This window comes from Mandrillus leucophaeus, unplaced genomic scaffold (assembly GCF_000951045.1).
Source record: "Mandrillus leucophaeus isolate KB7577 unplaced genomic scaffold, Mleu.le_1.0 Scaffold576, whole genome shotgun sequence".
Taxonomy (NCBI): Eukaryota; Metazoa; Chordata; class Mammalia; order Primates; family Cercopithecidae; genus Mandrillus; species Mandrillus leucophaeus.
The window spans coordinates 959,863-970,089 of record NW_012106208.1 but is presented as its reverse complement, the minus strand read 5'-3'; positions in this window follow the sequence as shown (position 1 = coordinate 970,089).

Genomic DNA, 10,227 nt, shown 5'->3' with positions numbered 1-10,227 from the left:
GTGTGTGTGTGTGTGTTCTGGGCTAAGCTATAAAATGTGTTTTATGTGCTGAGGTCAAAAAAGAGAGGCCTTGCCTTGGAGGATGCCCTTTATATTCTTTTTAATCACACTTTATCTATAAATAAAATATTGGGAGGAAAAGGAGTGCAATAAAATCAACCCCTGAATAACCCCTTCCTGTAGCATGCCGGCTCACACTGATGTGTATACATCATCAATTAATCTTGGCACTTTCTGACTCAAAATAAAGTGATGAAAAGCATTTCTATGAACATGGTATGGTGAAAGCATGCTGTGAATTGTCACCTATTCCACAACTGTTTTCTTATTTGCCTGAAGAGATTACAAAACCTGTGTTCCAGCTCTCATTATATCTCAGCAGCCCTGTATTTAAGGAGATAAGGTATCACAAAATCCTGGCACAACTGGCCCAAAGTACCACATGAGTCCCTTTGCTATACAGGATTTCGTTATACTGAGTGCTGCTTCCACCAACAGGTCACAGGTTGTAGCCTAGAACACATTTTATTTGGATACTTTTTTTCTTGCTCTTGTACTTGCTGCAGTGGTGTATATATCTGTGGTCTATTCTCCCAAAAAAAAACAATCAATAAGCAAGGACAAATACAAATGCATCCATTCATGCATCAACACCAAACACACACACACACACATTTGTTGTCTTAAATATATTTCACAAACTCCATTCATTCAGTGTCTGTATTATGTTTTCCATTTCTACATACCTCTGGCACTACTATTTACCTTTCTTCTTTAAATTGAATCACATTTTTATATAAAGTTTTCATAAAAAATAATTTACACCCCTTTAGCAAATGGAAAATCAGTTTCACTTGCCAAAAAAAAGAAGGTAACCGTAAAAATAAATGTAAGGGAGAACGAGCCAAATTATCACACTCAACTTAAATTCTATTGCAGCCAGAGCCCAGAAACTAAACGGAGCCTCTTCTGTTTGTCCAAAAGAGGAGACATGGCTGTTTCTCGTTAAAGCCCTACTAGGATCAAACTGAGTGTTTTCCCATGATGTTGTTAACAGAAGGCGTGAGAGATTGGAAAAGGAAATTACTTTCTTGGTAGTGATTCTGTTTTGTTTTTAGGCTGAACAGATACCTCTTGGAATCACCTACTGTTGCATTCCTATCTAAAACTTTGAGAAATAATGACATAGATCTTTGGTTCTCAAACTGTAGCGTGCATCAGAATCCCCTGGAGGACCCGTTAGAACACAGATGGCTGGGCCTCATCCTTTGAGTTTCTGACTCAGTAGGCAAAGCCCAAGAGTTTGTATTTCTAACGAGTTCCCAGATGGGGCTGACGCTGTTGATTGAGACCACACGTTGAGAACCACTGCATAGATCAATCCTATACATCGTTCAAAACCCCGCTTGGGTGAGTCCTTCCTTTTCTGCCCTCCATGAAGCCTTCTCTGCCTTCTCTATCCACCTTACACTTCCAAAATAGTCACTTATTGTCTGCCTCATTGATTCCCATTCTTTTTGCTCAAAGCAAACATTTTATTATTCTCATTTCACAAATTCCATGCTTTGAAATGTTTTTTGTCTACCACATAAAAGACATTTATCAAGTAATAATTAATTCATTTTCTCATGTTTTATTAATCAAAGACAAGGGTAACTGCCAATCAGAGCTTCCAGTCAGCATGGGGTTACTGGTGTTTCTAGCCCCGAGCAAAGAAACCTGATGTTTTCTTTTAATTAGCCTGTGCATCTAATATCTAGTAAATATGAGCTCTTTGGATTAGTCTTTTTGAAGTACTGAAAATAGCTCATAAGCACCCCTTCCTTCTCCCCCCATTACTGCTCTCTAAGACCCTTGGGAGCCTGGGAGCTCAGGTTGGGACCACCTGGTTTATATCATTCATCTGGTCATTAATCACTGATTGTCTTCTGTCATTTCTTCTATTGTTGCCCCTTAAGAGCACAATAGGGCTGCATCTGACTCTTCTTTGTAAACTGTACAGTACCTTGCTCAGGGCTTTAGAATTAGCAGTTGCAAAAAAAAAGAAAGAAAGAAAAAAGAAAATGAAAAAAAAAAACCACCCACTGCTGATTTCAAATATATGTTTGACTATATCACAATTGCATCCAGGGGAGAGCAACACAATGAAAGAATATTTGCAGTAAAACAGACCTGTATTGTAAATAGGAGAGTTAAATTCCAAAGTTACCCTTTGTGGAAGGAAAATGAGTCAACAAAACAATGGCCTTTCCAGGGTTGGTAAAGAGACCTGAAAATAACCACTTGCCTGGGTAACTTCACCAGGAGATGGTTCCATTTGATTGCTCTGCCTGGTGCCTCCTGGAAGGCTGGTAAAGGGGAAATGTTTGAAATGAGTATGACTTAATCACAAATGGACAAACTGAGGATGGGACTGATGGTAAGATCTTAATGACTCAGAAATATCTGTCTTCCTCGAGAGTACGTGACTCGTTCTTTTTCCAAAACTCTGCTTAAAACTCCTGTCCTGATCTAATTAAACTAAAGACCTTCTGCACAGCAAAAGAAACTATCAACAGAGAAAACAGACTTACAGAATGGAAGGAAATTTTTGCAAACAATGCATCTGACGAAGGTTTAATATCCAGCATCTATAAGGAACTTAGCAAATTTAAAAGAAAAAACAAACAACCCCATTAAAAGGTGGGCAAAGGACATGAACAGACACTTCTCAAAAGAAGACATACATGTGGCCAACAAACATATGAAAAAAAGCTCAACAGCATTGATTATTAGAGAAGTGCAAATCAAAATACATTCATTGAAGCATTATTCCAATAGCAAAGGTATGGAATCAACCTAAATGCCATCAATGATAGACTGGGTAAAAAAAAAATATGGTACACACCACGGAATACTATGCAGCCATAAAAAAGAATGAGATCCATACACACCATGGAGTACTATGCAGCCAAAAAAAAAAAAGAATGAGATCATGTCCTTTGCAGGGACATGAATGGAGTTGGAGGCCATTATCCTTAGCAAACTAGTGCAGGAACAGAAAACCAAATACTGCATGTTCTCACTTATAAGTGGGAGCTAAATGATAAGAACACATGGTCACATAGAGGGAAACAACACATACTAGGGCCTTTCAGAGGGTGGAGGGTGGGAGGAGGGAGAGGATCAGGAAAAATAACTAATGGGTACTAGGCTTAATACTTGAGTGATGACATAACCATAAAACAAACTCCCATGACACACATTCACCTATGTAGCAAACTGCACATGTATCCCTAAACTTAAAATAAAAGCTCCTGTCCTCTTGCAAGCCATCCTTGGTGGGAATGACCACCACCCACACTTGCTTGATTCCGATCACATTTTATTCTAAATTCCCTTAGCAATATGAACTCACTGCATGTTGAATTGAAATTGCTACTGAAACTTTCGTGTGTGTGTGTGTGTGTGTGTGTGTGTGTGTGTGTGTATGTGTTTGGGAAGGCATCCTTCTCCTCTCCAAAGACACAGCTCCCCCAACCTGTGACATAGACTTGACTATTACACAGTAATTTCTTTATTTGATGACCTGCTTATGCCAGGCATCTTCTTCCAAATGCCAAATGCCAATAAAAGTAAGCTATTATCTATCATTAATCTGTTAGTGTTCCTTCCTGCCCTTCGTTGATGAATGGGATGCTCCAATATTATTGCTAGCATTGCTCTGAATCATTCCACGAAGGAAATTCCTAGGAAATCTTTTGGCTACTGTTGACTCTGGAAAAGATGCAAAAAGTGAGGTTTGGGGTTGTTGTTTTACTTGTTCCAAAGGCTTATTAGATTTAGCTAATTATACAGCTTATCAAAGTAAAAGATCTTATGGGTGCCATCTGATGGCCTTCCCCATCACTCATGCCTGATTGAATAACAGGGTTAAAATTCAAGGAGCTCTTCCTCTAATGAAGTTTCTGCTCTGGTCTGTTGCTACGGCAACTTAGGGCTGTAGCACAAGATGACAGCAAATATATTCAATATTGCTGCAAATCTATGCTCTCTATTCTCTTCATTCTTTAGTGACCTCAGAACCAAAACTGTTTTACAGCATGGAAGTTCTGAAGGAGTGTTGTGCCTGCTGTTTTGCTTTCTTTCCTCAACATGAAAACCTACCATATCTCTACTCTCTAGCATAGTGCCATCCAGGTAGCAGGCATTTGAAATACATTTTAGGGGAACTCGTTGTGATTGGTGGATTAACCACACACATTTATTTCTTCATCCTGAGACTCCACTAAAATGACAGCAAAGGTATAAAAAAGACACACAGACAAGGAAAATGGAAAATAATATCACAATGGGCAAGAGATTTCCATTTTTTAGCTCTTTTTTCTATCACGGTAAAATATACATAACATAAATTTTACCATTTTAACCATTTTTAAGTGTACAGTTCAATGACATTAAGTATATTCATATCATTGTGCAACCATCACCACCATCCATCTCCAGAATTTTTTCATCATCCCAAACTGAAACTCTGTACCCATTAAACATGAACTCCCCATTCTCCTCTTCCCCAGCCTCTGGTAACCTCTATTCCACTTTCTCTCTCTATGTATTTAACTAATCTAGATACTTCATGTAAGAGGAATCATGTACATATATCCTTTTGTACCTAGCTTATTTCAATTAACATCGTTTCTTCAAGGTTCATCCATCTTGCTGTGTGTATCAGAATTCCTTCCTTTTGAGGCTGAATCATATTCATTTTATACTTAGAGCACATTTTCTTTATCCCTTCATCCAATGATGGATGTCTGGGGTTGTTTCCACTTTTCGGCTATTGCAAAGAATGCTGCTATGAACATTAGTATATAAATATTTGTTCAAGTTCATAATTTCAGTTATTTTGTGTATATACCCAGAAGTAAAATTACTGGATCATATGGTAATTTTATATTTAATTTTTTGAGGAACCATCATACTGTTTTCCATAATGGCTGTACCATTTTACATCCCCACCAGCAATGCACAAGGGTTCCAGTTTCTCCATATACATGCCAATGCTTATTGTTTTCTGGTTTTGATAATAGTCATCCTAACGGATGTTGGTGGAATCTCACTGTGTCTTCAGTTTGCATTTCCCTAGTGATTAGTAATGTTGAGCATCTTTTCATGTACTTATTGGCCATTTATCCCATTCATTTCTAGAAGATGGAAAACAGATGGAGGAATGGTAGCCATCTTGGCAGAGTAAGGGAGGCCTAATGAGTCTTCTCTGACTTAGATTCTTTTTGTAGAAATGGTACATAACCATTCTTCACTGGGTTCCCAGGGGCAGTATGGAAGCATAATAGTTAAGAGTACAGGTTCGGGATTCAGATTGCCTGAGTGCTCAGTTTGGCTCTGCCACTTCTTATTAGCAGAGTGAATTTAGGCAGGTTAACTCACCACCCTGCCTCAGTTTCCCCATATGTAAAATAGGAAACATAATAGTATCTACCAAATAGAATTATTGTGAGAATAACATGTGTAAAGCACTTAACATTGTGCCTAGCACACAGCACACATCCCTGAAGTGATTATTATCATCCCCTATTATGGTTCCATCAGGATATGCCACCTCTGCCACCTTTAGTTTTGTTTTCGTTTCTGTTTTTTGAGACAGGGTCTTGCTCTGTCACCCAGGCTAGGGTACAGTGGTGCAATCACAGCTTACTGCAGCCTCAACCTCCCAGGCTGAAGTGATCCTCCTACCTCAGCCTCCCAAGTAGCTGGGACTACAGGTGTGCACCACCGCACCCAGCTAATTTCTTTATTTTTTGTAGAAACAGGGTCTCACTATGTTTCCCGGGCTGGTCTTGAACTCCTGGGCTCAAGCAAATCCCTGCTGCTTTTCAATGTCCTTCCAAAAAGATCCAAATGATCTTCCAAAAAGATCATTATGATTGAGTTACAGGTTACCAGACACAGAACACATAACTGGAATCCAATCCCTGTTCCTCAGGTTAGAAATAGCTACGTCCTAAATACAAAGCTATGCAGGTCCAGTGTCCCCCACCTTGCTATTTTCCTGCTTGGGGCAAAAACTAAAGACACTTGTGGGTAAGAATAATATACACGGTAGTGAATAGCAGGAGCTTGAAGTCAAGCAAATTTGGGTTAAAGTCTGGCTTCCCACCTATTACCTCCATGAGCATAAACTAATTACATAATATTATAGGCTGAATCGTGTGTCTCCGAAATGAACATGTTGAAATCCTAACTCCTAGTACCTCAGAATGTGACTAAATTTGGAGATAGGGTCTTTAACAAGATAATTAAGGTAAAATAAGGTCATTAAGGTGGATCCTAATCCAACATGACTTGTGTCCTTAAAAAAAAAAAAGAAAATTAGGGCCGGGCACGGTGGCTCACGCCTATAATCCCGGCACTTTGGGAGCCCAAGGCAGGCGGATTGCTTGAGCTTAGGAGTTTGAGACCAGCCTGGCCAACATGGTGAAACCCCATGTCTACTAAAAATACAAAAACTAGCTGGGCATTGTGGCATGTGCCTGTAGTCCCAGCTACTCAGGAGGCTGAGGCACAAGAATTGCTAGAACCCAGGAGGCAGAGGTTGCAGTGAGCCAAGATGGCGCCACTGCACTCTAGCCTGGGCAACAGAGTGAGACTCTGTCTCACAAAAAAAAAAAAAGAGAGAGAGAGAAAAAAAATTAGGACATAGATGTGCATAGAAGGAAGACTATGTGAAGACCAAGGAATAAGAAGGCCACCTACAAGCCAAGGAGAGAGGCCTCAGAAGAAACCAACCCAACCCTGCTGACACCTTGATCTTGGACTTTTAGCATCCAGAATTGTGAGAAAATTAATATCTGTTGCTTATACCACCTAGTCAGTAGTACTTACAGTTATGGCAGCCTTAGCACGCTTATACACTTGACCTCAGTTTTCTGAAAGATAAAATAGGAACATATACATCTCATGAGATAATTGTATTAAATTGTGGAGAAATGGACTTACCATAGTGCTTGGCACATAGTATGTGCTCAAGAAATATAAGTTAGTAGGATTATTGTTTTATTATTATTACTATTAAAACATAATTGCTTTGGTCTTTCCACAGTAATAGAAGGAAAAAGACAAGCTAGCTGACTAATTCAACTAGAATTATCCATGACTTCATAATTCATCATCATGTCTTCAGTCTTGCTCTCTTCAAAACATCCTACATAATGCTGCCAGAACATTCTTCCCTATAAAAATCTGGCTGTGACAGCTAGTATCCAAAGACGGCTAAACAATTCTACCCCTCCTATATGCACATGCCCCTCCTTCCACCAGAAATGGATCCTACGTCCCCTCCCCATAAATCTGGGCTATGCTTGTGACCATTTGACCAATACAATGCAGAGGAAATGATGTCCTGGGACATTCAGGTTTAGGCATTAAGAAGGCCTGGCAGCTTGAGCTGCCAAGAACAGGCTAGTCTGCTGGAGAGAGTGGTCACAGGGAAAGACCTAGAAGGATTTAGAGAGAGCGAGAAATAGGAGCCACATGAAAAAACATTAAGGCCAGGTAGGATGGCTCATGCCTGTAATCTCAGCATTTTGGGATGCCGAGGCAGGCGGATCAGTTGAGGCCAGGAGTTCGAGACCAGCCTGGCCAACATGGTGAAACCCATCTCTGCTAAAAATAGAAAAATTAGCTGGGCTTGATGGCGGGCACCTGTCATCCCGGCTACTCGGGAGGCTGAAGTGGGAGAATTGCTTGAACCAGGGAGGCGGAGGTTGCAGTGAGCTGAGATCACGCCACTGCACTCCAGCCTGGGGGACAGAGCGAGACTCCATCTCAAAAAAAAAAAAAAAATAGATGACCAGGCACGGTGGCTCACACCTATAATCCCAGCACTTTGGGAGGCCGAGCTGGACAGATCACGAGATCAGGAGATTGAGATCATCCTGGCCAACATGGTGAAACACCGTCTGTGAAATACAAAAAATTAGCTGGGCATGCTGGTGCATGCCTGTAGTCCCAGCTACTCGGGAGTCTGGGGCAGGAGAATTGCTTGAACCCAAGAGGCGGAGACTGCAGTGAGCCAAGATCATGCACTGCACTCCAGCCTGGTGACAGAGCGAGACTCCGTCTCAGAAAAAAAAAAAAAAGAAAAGAAAAGAAACTTCGAGATAATAGACATCCAGCCCCAACTTGCATCCCCAGCCACCAAGTTACAGCCACTGCAAAAGCCAGACTAGTGGAAGAACAACCCAGCTGAGCCCCAGCCAACCCACAGAATCATGAGCTGGTGGGTAGGTAAGTACGTTTTTGGTCGTTTATTATACAACTAAAAATAACTGAAACACTCATCATGTCGCTGCTCTACTTAAAATCCTTGGCTCGACCAGATGAGGTGGCTCACGTCTGTAATCCCAACACTTTGGGAGGCTGAGCCAGGTGGATCCTCTGAGCTTAGGAGTTCGAGACCAGCCTGGTCAAAATGGTGAAACCCCATCTCTACTGAAAATACAAAAATTAGCCAGGCATGATGGCACACACCTGTAATCCCTGCTACTCAGGAGGCTGAGGCAGGAGATTGAACCCAGGAGGCAGAGGTTGCAGTGAGCCGACATCATGCCACTGCACTGTAGCCTGGGCGACAGAGTGAGACTCTGTCTCAAAAACAAACAAACATCCTTGGCTCTCCATAGCCGAATTTCTTAGGGTTCACAAGGAACTTACACAAGCTGTGTGACTTTGGCATGTTACTTCATCTCTCTGTGCAACATTTTTCCCATATGTAAACTGCGGTAATAATAGCACCTTCCTCAAAGGATTGCCGTGAAAATTAAGAGATAATGTATTAGAGATACTTGGAACAATGTCTAGCATATGCTAAGTGTTCTATATGTGTTAGCCATCACTACTGCCACCATCATCATCATACCCACCATCATTACTAACATCATCATCACCACCACCATCACCATCATCACCACCACCACCACCACCACCATCACCACCACCACCACCATCACCACCACCACCATCATCACCTCCACCATCGTCATCACCTCCACCATCATCATCACCACCACCACCTCCACCATCATCACCACCACCACCTCCACCACCACCACCATCATCACCACCATCACCACCACCACCACCACCATCACCACCACTACCATCATCATCATTACCAACATCATCATCACTGCCACCATCACCATCACCATCATCACCACCACCACCACCATCATCACCACCATCGTCACCACCACCATCGTCACCACCACCATCGTCATCACCTCCACCATCATCATCACCACCATCACCACTCCACCATCATCTCCACTGCCACCATCATCATCATTGTCATCACCACCATTACCCCACCATCATTACCATCATCACCATCACCACCACCACCATCATCACCACCACTACCATCATCATCATTACCACCATCACCACCACCACCATCACCACCACGACCACCATCGTCATCACCTCCACCATCATCACCACCACCACCATCACCACCAGCACCACCACCATCACCACCACCACCATCACCACCACTACCATCATCATTACCAACATCATCAGCACCACCACCATCACCATCATTACCAACATCATCACTACCACCACCACCACCTCCACCATCATCACCACCACCTCCACCACCACCACCACCATCATCACCACTATCACCATCACCACCACCACCATCACCACCACTACCATCATCATTACCAACATCATCATCACCGCCATCACCATCATCTCACCACCACCACCACCACCATCATCACCACCACCATCATCACCACCACCATCGTCACCACCACCATCGTCATCACCTTCACCATCATCATCACCACCATCACCACCTCCACCATCATCTCCACTGCCACCATCATCATCATTGTCATCACCACCACTACCCCCACCATCATCACCATCATCACTATCACCACCACCACCACTACCCCCACCATCATCACCATCATCACCATCACCACCACCACCATCATCACCACCAGTACCATCTTCATCATTACCAACATCATCACCACCACCACCATCACCACCAGCACCACAACCATCACCACCACCACCATCACCACCACCACCCCCATCACCACCACCACCATCACCACCACTACCATCATCATCATTACCAACATCATCACCACCACCATCACCATCACCATCATTACCAACATCACACCACCACCACCACCACCA